The 25,398-nt window shown below is 34.4% G+C and overlaps 1 protein-coding gene and 1 non-coding gene across 2 annotated transcripts in view; both read right to left on the minus strand.

Annotated features, from left to right (window-relative positions):
* Positions 1 to 25,398, minus strand: part of KCTD8 (potassium channel tetramerization domain containing 8) — a 238,934-nt gene that overhangs the window by 98,988 nt on the left and 114,548 nt on the right. The window lies entirely within an intron of this gene.
* On the minus strand, positions 16,402 to 16,593 carry LOC111726869. Its single transcript, XR_002774547.1, has one exon. It is a non-coding gene; the product is annotated as a U2 spliceosomal RNA (small nuclear RNA).

The raw sequence follows: 25,398 nt of genomic DNA on the forward strand, positions 1-25,398 counted from the left end.
TTTGTTTCCATCCTAACCATACTGAATCCCTTTCTAGTCACAATAGCCAATTTAAGAAGAGGCTATTGGGGGATAAATATCTATAACAATAGATATAGATTCAGTCGCCCAATAGAAGACCTGGGATTGACCTTAAAAATGACTTTCCCAAACAATTAATAAAATAAAAGGTGTCAGTTTAAACTATACCATAACAGTATCACATAGGTTAATTAGACATTTGTGAGCAGAATTGGAGATCTAAGAGCCATTCATAAGGTTATTAAAAGATGTTGTAATTGATGTATTAATGGCTTATGTAACATTATAATTTACAAATCTGATTTTTCATAAAAAATGAGAGTATCTCAGACATCAGTAGTCTGTAGACTATTTTTTTGACTTTTGGTAAATTTACAAGATCGCCATATTCCTCTGATGGCAAAAAGATGAAGGGTGTATCATGTGGGCCTCACTACCATCTGTGCCCTGAATTCTAGTAAAGACAATGTATCCAGACAAGCAGGATGAGTATTTGTCTTTGTTTCTGTGATTTTTCTGAAAAAATATTCTTGAATATTTCCCAGAGTGACAACCTAAAATCAAAGGATACAAACTGCCTCTGAAAAACTTCAAAATAAAAATGACAGCCCCAAGATTATTCTATCCTCAGGGTTACAGAATCCTTGTTATCTAAGGTATAATCTGAAATATTTCTTTAGAAAATAGAAATGGCCCCTTTTCATTTTCTTTTATATCAGTGAACAAATATTATGGCCAGCTTCCAATATTAATACTCTATATTTTAAAGAGTATATTTAATGCCACAGAGGCAGACTGTTTTCACATCTATTCTCGGCATATCTATGGGCCATACACTAGATCGATAGTATAAAAACACAAATAGCACTCTCAATAACTAAGACACTAGTATACATAAAACACACCACCAATGCAAAGACCTAAGTTGAAAAAAAAAAAGTATTTAAACTAAGACAAAAAAGAAATTCCATAAATAGATAAGCCAAATAAATGGAACAAATTAAATCAAAATGGCTGGAATACTATTTCCAACAAGAATAAAAATAAAACAGCCATCTAAAATTTTAATTTACTTTGAAAATTAAATTACATTTTTGGATATTTTATGCAAATAATCTACCTTTTTAAGAACATAACGTGGTTCCCTATGTCTAAGATGCATGATTCTAACATTTAAATAAATATCTACATTTAATACAGAGTTAAATAATATCTTTTTTTTCTGGTAAACTATTAATTAAATAGCATCCCAGAAAACATGTGTGTATATTTTCTATTTTTAAGACAAACACTAATTTACTACTACCTTGTACTTTAAAACATCTTTGAAAAATAACTTCCCTATAGCTACCAGGGAGGCATCTTGACTAGAGATTGTGATTATTAATTATGTGTAAATAAAACATTGTATCTTCCTCTCTCAAGGTAAAACTTTCCAAGATTCTCAATAGACACATGATATGCCTTGAATTTCTTTATAGTCCATGGGAATATGTTTATGTTACTTATCTAAAACATTAGAAATGTCCTCTTCTCCTGAGTGAATTAGAGACTTCCAACACTACACTTGTCTGAAGACTTCCTAACATTTCTGAGTAATGTCACGTAGCAAATGTGTATAGTCTTCCTTGGAATTTTAGACCTCTCATAATTAGAGCCCAATTCTTGATTTTAAAGAACACAGTAGATTTCACATCCTTTTAATTGTACATATTATAGTTGGAGTGTCCATTTTTGAGCCTGCCATTAGACCATGAACTCAGGGAGTCAAGAATCTCCTTAATGATCTCTTTGTATCACCCAAGCTGCACAGTGTCTGATGAAGAGCTAATCAGTACTCAGAGAAACCACGTATAGAAGGAGAAAACATACAGCACAAGAAGATGCCACAAGAATAATAAAAGAATATAGGATCTAAATCTTCTTTTTTTCTTTCTGTGCTCAGATGTGAATTTATAGTATACTTTCCAGATATAGGTGGGCTGAAGACCCCTTCCTTTCTCATATATGGTCTATCAGGCTTCTTATGCTTTGGAATTACAACAAGATATGTTTCAGCTACATATACCACATGAAATAGACTAGGATTTCTGTAAGAAAGTAGCAAGGTCTCTGACTTTTCCTCATAGAACTCATCCACACTAATAGCCTACTTCCAACCTCTTTGTTTTTGTAAAATAAAATCATAAAATCAACTAAGGTGAATTAAGGGGAAAGGGTGGAAAAAGCATTATCATCACCACTGACTTTGGTTGCAATTTTTCTTTTAGCAATAATGAGATATAAATATATACTAAAATCACTTCAGAGAAAGACCCGACAGGTCCCAGAAACAATAATGAAAAAATAAAAGCTCCCTAAAACTTGCTTTCTGACAGTCCTATCGACAACCTCTACATGAAACACACTTCTTGGACTGACTGAATTTTTCTTAAGTATTAAGAGTAGCTATCAGTTTAAAATTCCTGCCCATTGGGTCTATATACAAGTGAGAAAAATGCTACCATCTTAAAAATAGGCAAAAACATAACCCTCATTAGATGCAGAAGAACAGAATACAGCACAAAAATTAAACATGAACTATTTATTAAATGATAGGGAAAAAAGTGGTAAGTGAAAAAACTATTTAAAAATCCATTTGTGTCACATAAATGGATAATCTACAAAGGCAAAAACATTTAATTAAAAAAAAAGAAACAAGGCTTTCACTCTGAATTAAGAATTTTCTCAGAGTAAGAATAATTATAGAAATATTTCAGAATCAAGTTCTCTGAAGGCTTTCAAAATTAATAGAACTTCTGTCTGAGATGAACTAAACAAAGCCATCCATATAAAACTTCTGTTCCTAAAATGCTGATATTCCTCCAGCAAAGAACAGAAATGTTCTCATCTTGGGCAGTGCCCATAGCTCAAAGGAGTAGGGCACTGGCCCCATATGCCAGAGGTGGTGGGTTCAAACCCAGTCCCAGCCAAAAATTGCAAAAAATAAAAGAAAGGAAATGTTTTCATCTTTCATTACTTAGAGTACCAACTAACTGTTAAGTTAAATAAGTGGTAAAGGAAAAAACATATTAAATAAAAGGTGACTTTTTTGGAAAAAAATGGAAAAATGCGAAAAGTTGTAAAACAAAATTCCAAGTTGTCATTGGTAGTAAAATCAAGCTAATTTACTCCTTATTCTCAGCCTTTTAAAAAACTGCCATGTAACTAAGTTAGAAACATAAATATTGCTGAAATTTATTTTTAAGAATATTAGTTAGGTATCATTTATCTAAATTATAGATGTGAACACATGCTGCGGACATTTATAAAGACATAAAAGTAAAAAACAAGTGTATTAAGTAAATAATAACCCCATCCCTCAAAGATAAGCACTGCTAAAAGACTTATATAAATTCTTATCTTTTTACCAGTTTCCTTTCTGTCTCATTTTTCAAAAGAACACACTTCCTTATTTTTCTTTATATCATGTATATTCCATTGTGTTTTGCTGCCCACCTACCAAGTCTTCTTTCATGAAGCAACATTTTCACATGATGAAACTTGAGGATATTTTCACAAAATTCTTAAGATAAGGTGACTGTTGTGTGTTGCTTTCAAGTTGCACAAAAATTTACTGCCTTAGATGATATTTTAAAACAAATGATTTTTGGCAGAGCAAGATGGTAGACCAGAAGGATTGTTCAGCTGAGGTCTCCTAGAACAACTGTAGAAAAAGAGATAACCCAGCCATACCTGGTGTGGGGATCTTACCCAGAGTCATAGCTCAGGGAGCACAGAAAGGAGGTGCTGAGCTAAATACAGCATATAATCTGGAATGGTGGAAATATGATGAATTGGGCAAGTGATTGTGACCAGCTAGGATTGCGTGCCACCCCCACAGAGATCTGGGACAGGAAGAAGCCTTTCCGGAGTTTTCAGTTGTTGGGAGAAGCTGCACATGAGTGTAAAGCTTGGAAAGTTGGAGGACTTGAACAGTATACAGTAAGTAGATTTGAATACCAGTTGGAGTGGATTTGCCATGGGTTTGGTGGCTGGCAAGGCAGCCATACTGAGAAGATCTCAGTGGCCAGGGGGACTGCCATTGTGGGAAGGTTGGGAGAAGGTCTTAGCAAGGGCCTAAAACAGTCATCTTAATTCTACCTGCCAGGATCAGAATTCCATTCTTGGGACAGGCTCAGGAACTCCCAGACCCCAGGAGAACTGGATCACAGGACACTGTGACATCTGCTCTGAAAGATTCTTGTGAGCTGTAAGATCCCAACCCAGCAGGGTCTGAATGCTGAGGAAATAATCAGGTGATCATTGCAGACAACTAAGTTTGGAATAAGGACCATACAGGTTGCTGGCTGTGCTGTCTCCTAAAAAACCATAGCACCACCTGGTGTCCCAGGGAAATATTGCAACATACTGGCATCAAGAGCATGGGCTTCTGTTTGAAACAAAGGAGGGAGTGAGAAGGAAAAAGGAGAACAAGTAGGTGAACAAGAAGAAAGAACACATGAGGAGGAACCAACAAAAAACTTCAGGCAACATGAAAAACTAAAACAAAGCAACTCCCCCAAAGGACCATGAGGCAGCTACTGCAGAAGTCTCCACCTATAAAGAATTAATGGACTTAACAGAAAGGGAATTTAAAATATTGATGATAAAGAAAATAAAGGAATGGACAAGAAAATGGAAAGACAGAACCAAAAGTTGGACAAAAGATATGTAAAATGATGAAGGAAATGAAGGAGATGATCAGACAAAGTAAAGATGAAGTAGAAAGTATCAAAGAACCTCAGAGCTAGACAATCAAGTTTTTAGTTAACCTAGGTAAACAGGCAGAAAAGGCGAGAGAGAAAGCAGAATAGGTGCTAAGAGAACTATGAGACTCCATGAAACATTCAAACACAGGAATTCAAACACAGGGATTCCTGAAGGGAAAGAAGATTGTCCCAAAGGAATGGAAGTCCTACTGGAGACTATCACAAATGAAAACTTCACAAGTTTTACTAAAGACCCTGACACACTCCTTTCAGTGGGATAGCAAACCCTGGGTCATCTCAATTCAAACAGAGCTTCTCTAAGACACACTGTAATAAACCTATAGAAAGTCAAGATGAAAGAAAAAATTCTGCAAGCAGCCAAAAGTAAGCACCAACTAAATGACAAGCAGTGCTGTTAGGATGACAGAAGCAACTGAGCGACAGAAGCAGTGCTCATCTACATTTGCTGGCTAAATCTGGTCTGTCATGGAAAACGTCCAAACATTTTCATATTGTGAAATCATTCTACACTTGTTCATGCACAAATATTTTCAAGAGGAACATCCTTTCAAGGAAATAGTCCAGCACAAGATGCACTTGTTACTGATTAAATTTATCAAATAACATAAAGATATTAACTGAAATTCCAAATACTGTCATATTATAAGTAAATCATATCATGACATCATATTCTAAATAAAACATGAGCCTTTATGAAAAACATACAACATTGGGCATTAAACATGATTGCTTCCATTGCAATTTATTTTCCAATTAATTGGACAATTCAACGTCAAACCTCAAAGGGAAGATATTCTGATTTAAGCTGCACATCAGTCTATGGTTTTCTTCATATCCACTGACATGACAAACAAATCAGTAATTATCATGAAAAAGGCCCAAAATAATCTACATTCATAACTGCTTTTCCAAAACATGTGCTCTTATAGCCAGGAAATCTATGTACCTAAATACAATCCCTAGTCAAAAATTCATCAAATGAATATAGTGTAGAAGTTTAGTGTATAATATTTTTAAGAGAGCCAGGTAAAAGAGAGATAAATCAATAATGAAATCACTGATAATTATTTCTGTAAGCAGCTCACAAACATGGGACTACAGCCCAATATTGCAGCCACTATTGCTTATTTCCACACACTAAAGTTATATTCCTTACCTATCTTTCACATACTGTTATTATTATAAAGGGGGGGACATAAAGTTCATGTGCAATTTAAAATAGTTTAATGTGGTAAATTGCAGAGAACTTTATGGACATCCTGCATATATAGGTACAACATTTGCCCATAATATTCAGGAATTCCTTTATGTATAATCAAGGGATTTGCACTTGGAGATTAAATACAATATTTCCTGGGTCAAGATGAAGAAAGCCAAAGTTTAAGTACATGTGATGTCTCAGAACTAGATATGCAACAGAGCTTTTAGACTGATATATTAGTGTGGAATAATCAACCATTCAATCAGTCAATAAGTGCTCAAAATCTATGTCTTCAGAAGATATCAAGTTACAACTAACCATTTTCTTTCCCTCTAATAAAGCAGAATCTGTTCCAAATTCAGAAAGTAAGATGAACTAAATCTGATTTTCCATAGATTGTGTACTAATGGTAAATGGGCATAGCTATATGTGAATGAGAAGGGTAGAAATAAGGGAAAACAATGTAAAATTTAGCCCATTCTATTTTGGAGTCCACACAATTATATATTTCATCCTATCTGGATTTTGGTTTGTTATAGCTGCATCATTTCTGATAAGATTGTAATATTTCCAAGAAGCAATACACTATTATTTGAGAAAAAGGATGTATACATCCATAGATAGATTTTATTTAATATTTATGGCCTTTCCTTTATGAAGTACTATTAAAGATAAATAGTAATATAATACTTAGATTGCATCTTAAAAATAAAGTAACATGTTAATCAATAACAGAAAATGCAGACTAACAAAACTATTTACTAGAACACTTTTAAAAATTAAACAAAACATTTTTTCATGTTGAATCTCTGCCATGCATCTTTCACAGTACCATTACATTTGAAACTCCAAGAGTTTTCCCCAGAAAAGCATATTAATTCTAATTTGAGAAGGAATGGGGGTGATTGATACACAGCACCTAGATGATGTAATACAATTATACATCATCTGTTATATGGGGGGTTAATGAGGGTGATTGATACACAGCACCTAGATGATGTAATACAATTATACATCATCTGAATTATACTGTTACATTATAGATCAGATTGTTCCCTGATTTATTCTTGGCAAACCAAACTGAAAAATTTTTAATTTAACATTTAAAGCAAGAGTTTGAACTTCCAATTTTGAGTTTAAGATTATTTTAGAAACAACAATTCAAAAAGTATTATTTTATAGAATGTTTAGGGTCTTTGGAAGAAACATTCTTATGAATCACTTTATTCTGAACATCAACAGTATTCTGAAAATCCAGTAAATTCTTTGGGCTATGTTCAATTCTTTTCTACTCACAACATATTTAGCAACTCATATTGTTGAATTTTATAGCTTTGACAAAATAGAGCTAATTATGACTTAAAAAAATTTAAATAGTATATTTCATAAGATATCCCCATAATATTCTTTTCCTAATTCTTAACATTTGTTTTTAAAATATAGTTATGTAATTATGACATTAGCATAATAATAACTTAAAGTACAGTTTCCTAACACAGGATCAAAACTTTGAAGGCAGTCTTATCATAGAATCTATATAATTTTCAGATTTCTAAGCTCTTGTAGATATCCTTAAAAAACAAATAGAAAGAAATTGTATATTATTTAAAGACACAGGGCCTAGTATTACTAAATTAGGTATAATAGAGAAGCAATACAACATTTTTGGTTTGTACACACCACATTGAAATATGTGAGACATTAGAGACCAATTTAAAAAATTAGTTACATGTAGTCCAGGGAAATGTAGATTTAATCATTCTTATATAATGGAGACTTTGTGAATAACATAATTTGAATATAAAAATAGCTTTAATACAAAATTTCTGGACCAAGAAACACTAAGTATAATTAGGTGCTAAATTACGTGATTTTAGTGCTATGATATAAAAGGCAATAGAGGGTTTTACGAAATAATCAAAATATTAAAAATGAAATAAAAATACAGATTTTAACAAAGCAAATTAGTATCTCCTAAGACTCTTGATACAGTCTAAACAATTGATATTGCTAGTTAATCACTTTTGGGGAAAAAAAGAAGTTATTTTGCTATGGTAGCTTTCCCTCTTAGCATAAAAATTTAAACTCTGAAATGTTAAATGTAACTTTCACTACACTATAAGAAACATTGATCATACTCATGAATAAACCAGAGGAACACAACATTATTAGTAAACACCAGTGCCAGAGACATTGTACATGTGATTTAAGAGTTCGTGTTTTACTTATACGTTTTTATAAACCTCATTGCCATGTCTGAAAACTATTCAATTTTATTAATCTGAATGTCGTAAGCAATTTGTTTTTATTATTGTGTGTGTGTGTGTAGACATTACTTTGTAAACCAATTATTTTCTGGGTTCAGTGTAGAAGATGAGCTGACAAATCCATTTCTTTCTCCCAGCTAGAATGGTCTGTATAGACGACACCACCAGTTTTCCAAGAAGATTTGTTCTATACTCATCTTTCACTAGCTTGTGGACCTCCACTTCTCACTGTATTATTTACATATAGTTCTGAATTCAGGCTTGATGATTCCTCTTAAGGTGAAAATTTTCCTAAGATCACTCCTTCAAAAACAGTCCTTTAAATTCTTTCCCAGATAAATAATAAGATTCCAATCAATCTCTTATACTCAGAAGCAGTGACATAGACATTTAGTTTCAATATCCTTTTTCATGTTACTTTCCTATTCCAAAATTTGCAAATTTATTTTATATACAGAATACAAATGACGAGAGATGTGATTCTACAATGAGCTCCTTTTCTCTCCTTCATTTTTCTACATACGGTCCCCTTCCTTCTCCAAATCATTTTCCATGGTAATAGGAGGAGCTTATTTAGGTATTAGCCAAATTACCTTATTAAGGTAGATAATCTTCCTATCTACCCATAACCTCCAAATCCAATGAAAATGAAAATTGTTCATTCAACCCAATCCTTATTTGAATATGGTAAATAACACTGTGCCCTTTAAAGCAGCTACACTTTGAATAGCTTGACTTGAAATTCAAGAGTCATCAAAGGACACCATACGTTCACTGCCATGCAGGAGTGCTTAGGAAGTGAGATAAAGAGGCTGTCATCGCAATGGTGAGAACTGAGTGAGACAGTATTTAATATTGCACAAACAGTATTTAATATTGCACAAACGTTACCAAACTGATCCAAAGTGAGAGATAATAAACAACTGTACTTTACATTGAGGAGGTAAGATACAAGTGATTCAGGATCTGCCAAAAAATGGCCCAATTAGGCTCGGCACCTGTAGCTCAGCAGCCAGGGTGCCAGTGACATACACCAAGGCTGACAGGTTCGAACCCGGCCCCGGCCTGCCAAATAATGACAACTACAAAAAAGAAGAATAGCAGGGCATTGTGGCAGGTGGCTGTGGTCCCAGCTGCTTGGGAGGCTGAGGCAAGAAAATCACTTGAGCCCCAGAGTTTGAGGTTGCTATGAACTGTGACTCCATGGCACTCTACCCAGGGCAAAATGGTGAGACTCTGTCTCAAAATAAATAAAAATAAATAAATAAAAAACAGCCAAATTAATTCACTAGCATCTCCCAAATCCTCAACTGGATTAACCAAGTGGAATGCCGCCCTTTTTATTCCTCTTGGTTATATCATTGTCATTATCTAACCCCATGCCATCACCATAGAAGATTCTTAAATGGACTGAACTAAAAGAAATTAATGAAGACCTGGGATCAAATCAGACTGTCTACACGTGTTTTCCATCAGAAATAAAAGAACATAATTGCTTTCTACATGTCATCCTCCACACAGTTACAAAACTGACATTCTCTTTTGCATTTTTTGAGTATTTAACTTATAATTTTTTTAAAAGTTAGAATTTATGTATGTGAGGGAAGAGACATGCTGTCAGATTTTGAAGTAGAGAAATCTGGGGAAATATTGCCAGAAAATTTTTCAAATGATACATCCAGCTCTTAGAAAGCACCTGGAAAGCAGAGGGAATATTTTATTTATCTTTATCCTATTTTCAAAGCATAGTTAGATACTAAACAAATGCTGGGGTTTTTAGGTCAACTCACTAGCTTGAATGGACCATGCATATTAATTCAAACTGAATGGACTTTTTAATTGCATTCACAAATAGAAAGGCCATTCGAGCCAGGATTTGAATGTAGGAGATCAATAATCTGATAATTTTTCAGGATACAATAAAGACATGATTAATACTAATATTGGTCTTTTCCTCCTTATTTTAATCATTCACTTATTTTTCAATGCAAGAGTACAGGAAATTATCCAAGGAATTAAATCTGAAAAAAATAGCAACAGACGAAATATAGGTACTGCATTAATACAGAACTAACTTCTAATTCCATACTGTAGCATGTAGGAACCATATTATATATTCTGCAATCTGTAGACATCTTTTTCTATCAGTACATGAACACCTATGCTATTCTTTTTAATGGCTGCATCATATATTCCATTGTATGAGTAACAATCTTCTAAATTTATATTTATATAAAATTATATAAATTTATCTTATTTCTGTAACTTTTTTATAGAAATAGTTTAAGTTCCTTGTGAAAAAAGTATTGAGAAAAATTTTAAAAATATAAAATCTTTCTTCTCTATTCCAGAGTCAACCAGTGTTAAATCTTTTTCCCTTTTAGAAAATCTGGAGATTAAGTTGTCAAGTATCATACTTAAAATTTTATTGTATAATTCATCAACTTTGGTCATTATTTCCCACCTATAAAAGATGAAAAAAATGGAAATTTGTAAAATCACTCATCTTCCTTTCTATGTACAAATCTATTTGAATTTGCCATTCTCATTTCTTACTGAGCTTTCACTTATTTATTTACTCATATAACAGATTATATATTTTTTAAAATTAACACTTAATGGCATCTACAGAGTCTCCCAAAAGTCACCCCTAAAGTCACCATACATAGGGAAAACAGGAAACTGTAGCTAAGTGTACCTTTATTTACAAAATATTCATTATGAAATTTTACAAAGAGGTGCCCAACACATAGAGAATATTTTGTAAAATTTTGTAAGGTACAGTTAGCTACAATTCCCTGTGTATGTTGATATTACAGGCAACTTTTAGGATATCCTGTACATTCACCTGGATTTAAAAAACAGAAAATGAGGTGCTTAGCTTCAGTCAATCTTTCTTTTCATTTTCAAAAATTTCTAGTTGAAATCAGGAGATGACATACATAATAAGTTTTAATGGAACACAGCCACACACATTTGCTTATGTGATGTCTACAGACACTTTCATGCTATAATAAAAAAAGGGAGTAGTTAAACAGAAACTAGATAGACTGCAAAGCCTTAAACCACATCATCCTTTGGTTAGTAAGTTTGCCAATTTTTGGTCAAGCCTGCCCTTAGGCTATGTGATAGTTCTTTCTCATCCCTAGTCTTTCTTATCCCTAATTCTCATTCACTAGTAGCTGTGCTCAAGATATATCACTTTATGTGTTCAGAAAAGAATTTTCAGGATTTATCTTGATTCAAAAACTCCAATTGCTAGGTATTTATTTGATTTACAGTAGGAAAGAAATGCATCTATATCAAGTTTTCTAAAGTGGTTACTTACCAAATTATCTGGTTAATTCACATTGGTCAAAAACAGTCACATGGGTCTTTGCGTTTGGTGATTTTGAAGTTGGAAGTTTTCTGGACTCCCTTGGGCAATGCCTACTTATCTCAGGTGTCTTGAGCTCCAATTTCTGCAGTATACACTACACAATCCTATGTAGTCTGCTCCCTATATTCCAACTATTTTATAAAACTTCAGATCTTACCACTTGTGTTATTTCTTATTTATTATCTCCACAACAAGATTGCATTTTCCATTTTCATGAAATTTCTTATAGGTCTACAGAAGCTTTGGAAAGATGTGAGCTAGATTTTTGTTCTCAAGATATCATCTAGAACATAGAACTCAAAGAAAAGCTTTATCGGGAGAAATAATCAATATTGCTATAGACTGCAGAGACTTCAAGGGAGATGTCAGTAGAAAAGTGGCTCTAGATATAGAAACAAGAATGCCACTTGTTACCTAGGAGATAGCAAGTGAAGTAGAATAGTGAGGGAAGAGTGCAGAGAGCAGTAGCTTAGGCAATGACTGAGATTTGAAGAAACAGATAAAGTGAATATGCTTAACACTTCAATGTTCCACTGTGAAGGAGAGGAGAGAAATAGACATGTATGTGACTGGAGATATGTTATAAATTGTGAACTTCACTTCAACTATTTATTGTTACTGATTTTCCTTTTTAAGATAGGAGAAAATATATCAAATTCAAAAGTGGAAAAAACTTTCAGACAGAAAGGTAAAGATAAGAGAATGAAAGAGAGGGAACAATTTATGAAAATGTATCCCCTTTAAGAAACAGAAAAGAGTTGGATGCAGTGATTCATGCCTGTAATCCTAGCACTCTCGGAGGCTAGAAAGGATTGCTTGAGGTCAAGAGTTCAAGACCAGCCTGAACAAAAGCAAGACCTCATTTTCTACAAAAAATAGAAAAATTTGCTGAGTGTGCTGGTGGCACAGCTACTCGGGAAGCTGAGGTAGGAGGATTGCTCGAACCCAGGAGTTGGAGGCTACAAGATCACAATAAATTATGATCATGCTGCCATTGCACTCTAGTCAAGGAAACACCGAGCAAGACTATGTCTCAAAAAAAAGTTTTTTTTTTCTTGAATTCTCTGTAAATCCTAATTATCAAGCCTTTGTCTGATTTGTAATATGCAAATATTTTTTCCCACTCTGAAGGTTGTCTATTTGCTTTGGTTGCTGTCTCCTTAGCTGTACAGATTTTCAGTTTAAGTCCCATTTATTTATTTTTGTTATTACAATTGCCATGAAAGTCTTCTTCATAAAATCTTTCCCCAGGCTGAAATCTTTAAGTGTTTTTCCACACATTCTTCAAGAATTTCTATTGTTTCATGCCTTAGATTTAAATCTTTTGTCTATCTTGAATCAATTTTTGTGAATGGTGAAAGGTGAGAGTCCAGTTTCAGTCTTTTACATGTGGTTATCCAACTTTCCCAGCACCATTTATTGAATAGGGATTCTTTTCCCTAGTGTGTGCTCTTGTTTGGTTTATCCAAGATCAGTTGGCTATAAGATGTTAGTTTCATCTCATAGTTTTCTATTCAATTCCAAATGTCTATGCTATATTTTTGTGCTAATATTATACTGTTTTGATCACTATAGACTAACAATCCCGTACACCACAGGGCAAGATACATTAATATAACCTTCTCTAAGGAAGACAGATAAAAAGCTAACAAACTTATGAAAAAATGCTCATCATCCCTAATGATCAGAGAAATGCAAGTCAAAACCATGCTGAGATATCCCCTAACCCCAGTAATATTAGCTCACATCACAAAGTTTCAAAACTGCATGCAGATGCTGGCGTTTATGTGGAAAGAGGGGAACACTTTTACATTGTTGATGGGACAGCAATGCAAACTAATACAGCTTCTTTGGAAAGAAGTATGAAGAATCATCAAAGATCTCAAATTAGATCTCCTATTTGGACCATCCCAATGGACCATCCTAATCCCACTACTAGGCATCTACCCAGAAGAAAAAAAAATCATTTTATCATAAGGCCTTTTGTACTAGATTGTTTATTGCAGCTCAATTTACAAATGCCAAGAAGTGAAAACAACCCAAATGCCCATCAACTCAGAAATGGATTAATAAATTATGGTACATGCACACCATGGAATACTGTTCAGCCACTATAAAGATGATGACTGCACATCTTTTGTAATATCCTGGATGGAGCTGAAACACGTTCCTCTTAGTAAAACATCACAAGAATGGAAAAAAAAATTATCCAATGTACTTAATACTAATATGAAGCCAATACATGCATGCTCATATAGGTGAAAAACTCATCACAATTCAAGTTGTGGGCAGGGTTAGTGAGTGAGAAGGAGTGAAGGGGGTTCGGTGCTCTCACTGAATGGGCACAGGGTGGGGATGTTTGGAATACCTTTTGTGTGGGGGACAAAACTACGAAAAGGACTCTACTAACCAAATCAAATATGGCGACCTTGTCCTGGTTGTTTGTACCCTCAAATTAATTTTGTACAGAAATAAGCAGAAAAGGAAAGAATCCTAGCACAAATGGAAGATGAATTCACTGGAGGTAAGAGAGCAACAGGGGAAGAGGAAGAAAGGATGCGTGTGGATGCAATCTAGTAGTTGATGGCAGTAATTTAGAAAGGTTTTCATTGCAGCATTATTTCTATATGAAATATAAGCTGACAATGGAGGTAGGTATTAGGTAATCTAGGAAGTTCAGAGAGGATTGAAATAGCTGCCACAAATAATGGAAGAGAGAAAGAACTTGGATAATACTGAAGGACTGAGGAAGTGTTCAGGGTCCAATTCAGCATAGGTATCATTCTTTTGCAGTGACAGGAGTTTCAGTTTCTAATTTCCTGAAATAGCTTTCCACAGCCTGAATAAGAGTGCAAAGGAGGAACCCAGTTGGGGTTTTACATAAGAGGGAACTGGGAGATTAGCAAGAGATGAACTAAAATTTGACCATGGTGTTTAAAATAAATAGAGAAAGAAGTAAAAATATGAGGTGACTAATAGAAAGAAAAAGTGGAGGCTCTAGTGACTGAGTACTTTTGAGATTAAAAAAAAAATACAAGACATTGCGAAAACACGGAGTGAGAGAGTTGCAGGAAAAGAAGCTGTGATTAGAGTGTAAAAATGCATAAATTAAAATAACGAAGAGTAGTTCTATGCCAAGACCCTTTCCTGGCATTGCAGAAGTTACCTAATTAGATTATTATATCCAGTTGAAGAATTCTTGTGGACTTCCTCTCAGAGATGAAACATTCAAATCTCAGAAAGGAAAAGTTTATACAATGGCAAAATGTGAGGACTCAAGAATTTGAGAAGGATTTCCATAGCCCATCTTAGTTTTTTCACAATCTTTCCTTGTCTCAGGGATATTTCCAATGAGAAGGGAACCACCAGATAATGGCAGTTCTATCCCATACCTGTGGGGTTTCAAATCCCGGAGTGAGTCATTCCCTTTCACTCCTTCACTGCCTGTGTATCCTTTTAGATAATTTCACACAAGGAAAATAATCCCTTTGTGGAAAATTTCTAGAACCCCAGATCTGAGGAAAATATTTTTTAATTACCAACCATGTTCTTTTCAGGGGCACTTAGAAAAGTACATTTAAGTCTTGTCTTCAATAGAAATCCCACTTTAAATTCTGGTACTGCTCTATATTATGAGAAATAGATATTCTGATTCAGATATATAACTGTGCCTAGACATTGGGACTTTTTTCTTGCAAATATTGTGAAATAAGGCATTGTACATTTTCGTGGTTTAAAGAGAATCACCGAAAAACAGACCTCTTCCAATAAAGCATTTTTATATTGGAAGTATAATTACAGCCTGAGAAGATTCCCCTAGATTCATTTTCAAGAAAGGTATTGAATTTGAAAGACTGGGATGCATGGCACTAAAGCAGTAGTTGTTCATAAAAAAACTGAGAAACAATGTTAATGAACTTATAATAAATCATTAGGTGATGGTGACTGAAAGTATGGTGGAAAGGGAAATGCAAAAAAAAGTTAACTGTTTATTGTGATTCCAACAAAAAAAAAGTTTCACTAAAACTTCTTTTCTAATGGAGTTTTGTTCATATTTGTTTATTTTTTAAAGACATTTTAGGGAGGCAAGCAGAGGACAATCAGATTAATGTGATAGTGAAAGTAGGAGACCTGACAAAATAGCATTCCCAAGTGGATTTGAACTTGTTCCTTGCAGTGATCACATGCAAGGTACTATTTGTTCTTAGCAACTTTCACCAATGACCCTAGGGGAATGCTTCCTACAATATTTTGCCAATTGCTTCACTCCATTTATTTCTGTCTAAATATTTCTCTTAATACCTGTTTTATTTTTTGTTTTTCTCTCCTCTCTCTTCTCTTTAACCTTCGTTATAATTAAAGTAACTTTGTTTCCATTTTTTTCTAAGTTCTCCTGGAAACTTCTGGCATACTTACAGGATATTGACACAGAATGCATGTAATAGACTATGCATACTTCAATTTTAGAGTTGGCAAATAAATATTCACCATTTCATAAATATTCACTCAATTGCCACTTATGTCGTTCCTAATTGTATTTTAAGGATAAAGATTCTTCTACTCATGTTCTCAACCTGATATTGACTTCCCTTCAGAAACTTTTAATAAATGTGTAAGAATTTTTAAAAGGTCTGAATATTTGATTGCTTAATATTCACCAATATGTTATTAATGTATTCTCTTTTGATGAGTAGGGAATTTGGAATCTGAATGTTCCAATTTCAAGCTGGCTTTACATTATTATTATTTTTTTTCCATGGGAGAGGGAGTGTCATTCCTGGAAGTACTGCAATACCAGGTTAATGCAGTGGAGTGGATGGAACAAGCTCCTACTCCAACTCCCTGCCCCCCAAATCCATTTAATATATTGTCCTCAGATAGAGGATGCATCAGATATTAAGCTGGTAAGAACAGATACTACACTTGATCTCAGCCAAAAGGCCAAGAAGGGATGGCCTTACATTATTAGCTGTGATTTTAACAACCCACTGTAGAAGGCAGGCTGTGAGGTGGCAGGGCCCTCGCAGTCTGGGAGACAGTCAGGGAATGACCTCCCGCTGCTTTCCTCCTGCTAAGTCAACATGTTTTTCTTCCTCTTAAAACAGAATGTTTTTCTCCTTTTTAGATGTTTTGCCAGAAGTCATGTTTCTCTTTCTTTACCTAGTTAATCTTTAGAAATTGTGCAAAAAACTATGAGACCCTTCCCTTTTATTTCTTTTCTTTAACATGCTAACAATGTTATGCAATAGAAACTATTAACAGAATGAATTGTTCTTGATAAAGTTATTTACATTTTCCAATAATACTGTATGACCAAAATATGTTTTTTGTCAGTTACTTCCTCATAAACAACCCTGCTGAGATACTATAAAATAAAGCTGATTTTGTATTTGGGGGTTGGCTGTGGTTGTGACTGCTCCAGACCTTCCGATCCCACCTTGTCTCTTGTATCTTTTCTCTCATTCCCCACTTCGGTTCATTCTCTTCCACACTGGTTTGTGATAACCCACTTTTGAGATTCCTAAATTGTATTCTCTTCATCCAATGACAGTGAAATATTTGCCCAGACTAGCACATGTCATTGATTTAAAAGATCAGATCAGATTACTCAAGCATAAGAGCAAGTAAAGTGGAAAGAATCATCTTGATTAAGGCAAAAACTTCTACATTTTTCTTACCTCTCAATTTTTTTTAATTCTGTTGAAAAGAACTTTAAAAATACAGTCGTCTGTTTCAACATATGCAATGCAGATTTCTAGCCAGAGCTGTTTCTTTGGTGGTTTGGTTGGAACTTGGATGTGCAAACTGGAGCACCTCAGGTGTATATGGAAGTCCCTTTAAAATACAGGTGTAATCCAAGGGAAGAGACTGAAATTAAAACTGCAGGTTGGGGGCTGAGGAGCCCTGTTCTCAGCATTGCCATATTCTAAAGCTCTGAGGCATTGGAGAATTTTAAACTTAAACCTGGCCCTCTAGATTTCTGTGAACACATAATGGTCAAGTGTGAAGATAAAATCTATTTTATTTAATAATTTTCTAATTAGATATATGGCTTTATATATCAGACTTATATATCCTTGCCCCAGGTCCAGCAGTGTTAGTGCCAAGCATACTAGGCCTTTCTCTCCACACTTACAAAATATTTAAATACATCCCTATAGAAGGAGATGTATCCTGATATCCTTAATTCATGGAGGATATAATTACCTAGTATTAGGGCATTAGAAACCAGAACAAGGCAGAAACCTGTGCAGACAAAAAAATATGCCTTTAATTTGCTTTGAGAGTAATGAGATGAAAAAAATTTGAACTCATTGCACAACTTCTCCTGATAGAATCTCTGAAGAGAAAGGAAAAGCAGCTGTGACCAAGGAAGCCATTGTGCAAATGTCCAGATCTCAGAGTTGCTCTGAAATGTTGTGGGAAATATAAGTATGCCATTGCTTCTTCTGTTATATTCACAACTTTACACCGTATCTATCATTCTTTTTTTTTTTTTTTAATAGACAGAGTCTCAAGCTGTCACCTTGGGTAGAGTGCTGTAGCGTCACGGCTCACAGCAACCTCAAACTCTTGGGCTTAAACAATTCTCTTGCCTCAGCTTCCCAAGTAGCTGGGACTACAGGTGCCCGCCACAAACCCAGCTATCTTTTGGTTGCAGTTGTCATTGTTGTTTCAGCTGGCCCGGGTCGGGTTCAAACCCGCAGTCTCTGTGTCTGAGGACGGCGCCCCACCCACTGAGCTACGGGCACCACCTGAGCATCTTCTATTTTCAATGAATCTTTTGCACATTTTTAACACATATCACTTTAAATTTGGAGTCACTTTTATCTTCCTGAGCACAGTACCAAAGACACTCTGGTTAAATGTGCCTGTGTGCATGTTTATTTAGGTAGCTATCTATATACTTCTGGATGGATTTTTACTTAAAATTCTATTGTCTACCATATACCTTTAACTCTTACAGATTAGAATTTAGGTTGATTCAGTGAAAGTGATCAATTAAAACCCACAGTATGGAAAAGCCTCAGATCTACTCCCACATATTTTACTTACCTGCAAAGTTAGAGGCCTAAATTATCAAGATAATTGACCCTACTCTCCTTTACTTAAGCAATTAAAAGCTAAAGCATCAGTTTATTTTTCGTATTTCTGCTCCATTTTCCTTATACAAAGAATTAATGTTTTCTTCCTCTGCTTTAAACCCTAATGGTTCGTCTAGTTAGCTCTTTTCTCTCCTCTTCTTATTTACTATTTTTGTCCATAACTGATACTCCTACATTTCCAAGACATGAACATCTGAAGGCAAGCTGTTTTCCAAAAAGATCACCACACACGAGTAACAGGTATTCTGACAGTGAAATCAACCAGCTCATAATCCTCGTTCCTTTATTTTTTCGAATGAGAAAGCTAATCTTGTTATGTAAGAAGTCATTACTTCATCTGCTCATCAGCTGTTTCTGACATGCTCCAGTTGGCTCTCAGTTCGGAAATAAAATTACACAAGGATGGAAATGAAGCCTGTTTCAGAACACTTTCAAGGAAGATTTGTTTCTCTAATGGGCTCTTTGCTGAAAGATATGGTTTTTAATTTGTGAGAAAATAAAAATGCAGTTCAAACAGTTGAAGTGCATAAAGTCAGGGGTCCACAAACTTCTAATTTTTATAGCATGAAGTTTAAACTCTGTATGAAGTGAAATTGAAAGCACTATTTTTGCTGTGTTCTCCTTCCAAACATTGGGGAAATTCCTCTGAAAACAAAGTCAAGTCAGTTTTGGATCGTTCGGTTTTCCATGCACACTAGCTTCCCTCCATTTTTTTCTGAGTAAGTATTAAACACATTAACTTCATCCTCAGCAGCTCTATTTCCTTATAATTATAATTCTCTGCTTTGCACTTTCTGGCAAATGAAATATTTCTACTATGATACATGGAGTAATAAAGAAAGTTTGCATAATGTTTCCCACAATAGCTCTAGTTGCAAGAGCTTTTATAAATATTGGAGCTGAAAGGAAACCCTAAGGGTATGTTGAAATAATCAAGGCTCAGAAAGAACATCAGAATCTGAGATAAAGTTACTTATTATTATTATTTTATTTAAATTTTTATAGACAGTAGGAATTAAAAATATCCAGTCCCTAGAAAGAAACTTTTCATATTCACATCCCAGATTTTTCCCTAACTAGCTGTCTGATCTTGGGCAAGTTATTAAACATCTTTATGCCTGAACAAAAATAGCTTATAACTCATACAATCATTATGAAGATTTACTGTATCATTACACAGAGCCATCATTTACCAAGTATTTGCTTTGTGTCAGACACCGTTCTAAGCAATATATAACATAAAAATTTGGTAACTTTAAGAAAACTTTAAAATATTAATTCCCAAAGCACAGTGAGGATTTATGCGCTGCTGCAGGGACATTTCTTTTATAGCAAATAAATTAATGCCTGTATCTCACATCAAATACTTTTTTTTTTTTACTAATATTGAGATGGCTTATATGTAGAGCCAAGTCCTTGCATTCAAATACAAACACACAACGGTTAGAATTGCTGTTTGCAGAAGACGCTCTGCACAAAACATCAACATAAAAGTAAACTAACTCATAAAATTGTGTTCTTAAAATACAGGAACACTTTGTGGTGGGTAAACTAAGATTCAATAAAGTTGAATGAAAATTAAACAATAAATCAAATAGCTGTTAAGTTTGGCAACCACGTTGCAATCAAGTCTTCGTGGCTATGACAAACCGATTCACACTAGGGAAAGGTCTCCACACAACTGAGAACTGGATGACACTTCACTCCCAAACATTTGGCAATCCCAGTGGCTCCACTCCATGTTTAAAGCAATTTCACTCTGTACAAGTACGACGACTTAAGACATACAGACATTTTATAGCTTTCATATGAAAGGGTTAGGGTTAGGGTAACCCTAACCTAGCCTAAGAATATGGGGAGGGGGAGGGGACGGGAGGGGGTGGATGGGTGGAGGGAGGGTGATTGAAGGGATCACCTCTGTGGATGATCTTTCAAGGGTGATCTCCTTGAGATCCACCTCTGTGGATTACCTTTCAAGTATCTTTCAAAGTGAATCTTTCTTAAAGTAGAATATAAATGTTATAGCACAATAACTAAGAAAATGACATGAAGGCTATGTTAAACAGTTTCATGAAGATCTTTCAAATTGTATATGAAAACACCACACTGTACCCCATGATTGCATTAATGTACACAGCTACCATTTAATAAAAAAAAAATACAGACATTATCACACATAGTAAGTACTCCATAAACACGAAGAGTTTTCCATTAGAAAACAAAACTCTGAAAGAGCCTGAGAAACAAGTTCTTCAATAATCAGCACCATCCAAAGGGTTGCGTTTAAACTTCCACCAAAAATACATGTGGCTGAACTGAGCTGGGGAAATGTTCCAGCTTTTATTAAGTTGAATCTTAACTACCCACAAGTTGCTTTGAAAAATTCATTAGTCCATTACAATTTTAGAGCTCTGAAATTCCCTTCATCATTGGCTGGTAGTAGAGGCTGAGTTTGCCAATCACTTCATGGTGGTGGTGGAAAGATGTACCAAAACAAAAAGAATTGGCTTTCAGTCCTTATTCTGTGACCATTTAGGTGGCATACTGTGCAAGTCACATGCTCTCCCAAAACTAATGTTTTTCCATCTAAATAAATGAAAGACTAAAATTTCTTTCTTAAGATATTGCTAAATTTTGGTGTCATGGTAAGGCGTCATAAGAAGCAAGGGTGTTCTTTTTGGAACTTACATCAGCAAAGTGTTACCTTCGGATTTTGAAAAAGTTAACAAGTTTCGATATTTTAAGATAAATTCTCTACTTTGTTAAAGATAAAAAAACTTGCTGTTTTCATTTCTAGAACTGGTTGTTTTTTAAATATGTTGAGATGTCAAGAAATGATCACTCACAAGTAAACTGCATTTCTGGCAAAGACTAAGATACTTAGGCAGTATTCTTTGAGAAAAAGGAAAACCCTCCTCTCTCCTTCTGCACATTTCTTAATAAGTTTGTGCTACTTTCTTTCCTACTTCTTTTTAGGTCTCTCTGTAAGCATTACTGTCAGTGACATCGAGGAAAGCTAAACTGTTAAAAATATGAATATGAAAATAGTTTGTAAATTATAAAGCTCTATGGAGATATACTATATCCATCATTCTCATATTCTTAATTCTAGTCAGACATATAATTAACCCTGAGGTTGCTTTGTGAAGCTACATTGAAAACAAGGGCACTCAACACATGTGTACTATATCACAAGCAATTAAAACAAACGTATTAAATAAAGAACAAAGATGTGAATGGGAACACCTGTTATAGATTTAACATTAGCAATACTATAGCAGTATAATTTTCTTAGAATCCAAAGAACTCAAATCACAATTTCATTTCTGTGTATCATAAAGCCAACATGATGAGGTGGTGACATCCAGTGAAGAAGAAAACTAGATATTAAGATGTAATTAAAATTAATAATGTGTTTTTCACAGCTCAGACAGGGAAACACTCATGAAACAGCAGGCACTAAATCTGGAAATTATATATATATTTTGGAAATGACTTTTAATAATATAAAATCTCTATATAAAAAAACCTCAGAATAGGTTTTAACACATATAATATAAACATCTCTTCTAAATTTGACCTCACAGATTTAGCTATAGTGGGCAACACTGAGTGTAACTCTCACAATCTGGCCAGCGCATTCACTGTGTGTTCTGTACAGAAACTGCTCCATCAATTCAGAAAGAAAAAATGTAACAAACCAGTCAGCTTTTTTGTTATCATTCTATTTTTCATTGTAACTAAAAGCCTTGATTAGATATGTTATATTTCAGATAGATACATCTGAATCACACAGCTGGACCTTTTGGTTAATTTTCCAGCCATCAGTAATACATTGTTAAAATGCCCTAAGAGATCTCACATGTGGGGCATACCTCACTCATAAAAATTATACCCACACTATTAGCTAGAAAACCCAGAGCAACGGTGTCCTTAGTTGTTCATAACAGTATCCCTGGATCGTTCTAATATTTTATTTTATCCCTCTAATCTAGAAATATCAATTTTTTTAATTTATGACTTTTTAGAAAGTTTATATTTCTGGGATTAGTTTGTAATTCCAGCTTTCATCAGAGCTGTGTTTTTCACAGATGATATCAGTATCCCAGAATATAAGCTATTTTTTTAGGGTCTCCAGGCCATGTTTGTGGTATCAATTATGATAAAAAAAAAAATAAGTAGTTAAAATGTATGTAAAGAGAAAATAACTAGTATCTAAACTCATAGAGAATTGGGAATAAATCAAAATCTGACAGTTACCAGAGGTGTGAAATTATTTAAATTCTCTGACACTCAGTAAATCGTTCTATAAATTAGGCATGAAAAAAATGGCTACCCAAAAGGTTGCTGTAAAAGTTACATGAGGTGCTAGTATGTAAGGCACGTGGTATGCAGTAAATGGAGGTACTCAGTTCCTTCTTGGGGTAGTTTATGATAACAATATCTAAGGCCATAACAAAGGCAATGTGTCCGTGGGGTGATTCAGAGCTCAATCAGTTTCTCATCTGAGCCAGAGAGGAGGGGGCTTTGGTAGAAACACAATCTCTTAGGGAAGACATGAGGCACACCACATCATGACATTTTCCCTCTCCCATCTTCATCACGGGTCATTAAGGCATAAGGGATGTTTTATGCTAAGACAGGAAAACTTTCACTTTTGTGAATTTTTTCATCAATGGAACAGTTCTTCATAACCTAGGTACATTGAGAAGGCAGAGTAGCTTCACATGACTAATAAAGAAAGGCCATGAAAAGAAAATATGAAAAAGAAAATGTTTAAAGCCATCTGTTCCTTCTCAGTTTGGCAATAGCTCCTTGAATAGTGTATATATTCCCTAAATTTATATTCTTCATCTTCTACCCTCTAATACTGTTAGGAATAATAGAAGACCAGAATATTAATCACACAGATACAACCAGTGTTGAGGGTAATTTGATTCAATGTTGATAGGAATAAAATTAGCTCCTATGTACTTTAACAATCTGACAATTGTAAAATTATATTCTTTTAGAAAATATGTCTCAACTATATAATATTATTTATATTATTATTATTCTTTATTATATTATAAAGCACTGAGGAAAAGATCTGGTCAGAGAAAACAGATGGTAGATAGGCTGTTAACAATGGGATGTCGTTCTTGATATAACAAACATGACACAATATGAATTCAAATCAATCTGCAAACAAAACTCATGATCATGTTTGAGTAGAGAACTCTCTGGTAATCTTTCCTATTGATTTTAGAGGTGATATAAATTTATACAATTTGCATATTTTTATTTTGATCGACATTTTACATATATATATGTTTAGAAAGAGCAAGAGTGTGCAACCCTATAAAAATCCATGTGAATGACTGTCTTTCTGAAACCAATTTAAGTTTGAAATAAGACACAAATGGTAAGGAATTAAGATACAGTTACTCCGCAAAAACTAATAGATACCTTCAAGTAAAATTCAGACCAAGTATCTCTCAGATCATCACCCCCTTACCAGAAATAAAGTTTAAAGTAGTGTGCTGAAAGAAATCCTTTAAGGAGTCAACAGATCTAAATTTCACTGAATGGTCAAGCTATCACCTTGAGTTAGCCACCCATACTCTAAATGACAGTGTTCATTATGAAGGACAGAGTTAGCCACCCATACTCTCAATTACAGCATTCTTTACTATGAAGGAAGGAGTAGGAATAGACCAGCCATTGTTTTTCCTAGCCATTCACACCTGTCTTTGAAATGCTGTTTATATAGAATCTCAATATGTTTCTAACAGGTGACTGGATCTTCTCTGTTGGGGTGAAGTTAAGAGAAGCATCGTCTAAGACCTTCAACCATAACTATTGTACATGATAATTATATAAGATACCGTAAACACTGCTTCACACTAAATACTTCTGTCTCTAAAATTTATTTATTTATTTTAGACAGAATCTCAAGCTGTCACCCCGGGTAGAGTGTATGGTATCACAGCTCACAGCAACCTCCAAGTCTTGGGCTTAAGCAATCCTCTCGCCTCAGCCTCCCAAATAGCTGGGATTACAGGCACCCACCACAATGCTCAGCTATTTTTTGGTTGTAGTTCTCATTGTTGTTTGATGGGTTGGGGCTGGATTCAAACCCTCCGGCTCTGGTGTAGGTGTCTGGCGCCTTAGCCGCTTGAGCTACAAGCACTGAGCCATGTGTCTAAAATTTGTTAATCCTACCTAAAAATTTCACTCTTTTTACACAAAAAAATTGGGATTTTTTTGAACGTTTTTATTGTCAGTAGATCCATACAGGGTAAGTTCTCAATAAGTGGCTATTGACTTGAATGGCGGCATCTACAATTCTACCACACCTTTGTGTACTATTTTACTTCTTACAAAGCACTTCAACCCACAGTTTCTCATTATTACACTTGCTTTTAAAATCAGAAATGAAGTAGGCAAGACAGATTGAAATGAAGGAAATAAAGAGAAATAAGTCCCTTCTCACTGTATTAATTTTCCTCTTAAAAAATTAAAATTGTTAATAGTTAAGAAAAAATATCCATTATAGAAATTCCATTATGATTCTTTATAGCACCACATATGACACGTTTCAAATTCATATCACTGTTTCAAAAATGTTCTCTGTTTTACATGATAGCATGAGATTCTCAACTTATATGCT

This window comes from Otolemur garnettii, unplaced genomic scaffold, assembly GCF_000181295.1.
Source record: "Otolemur garnettii isolate 467f Iridium unplaced genomic scaffold, OtoGar3 scaffold00083, whole genome shotgun sequence".
NCBI classification, from domain to species: Eukaryota; Metazoa; Chordata; class Mammalia; order Primates; family Galagidae; genus Otolemur; species Otolemur garnettii.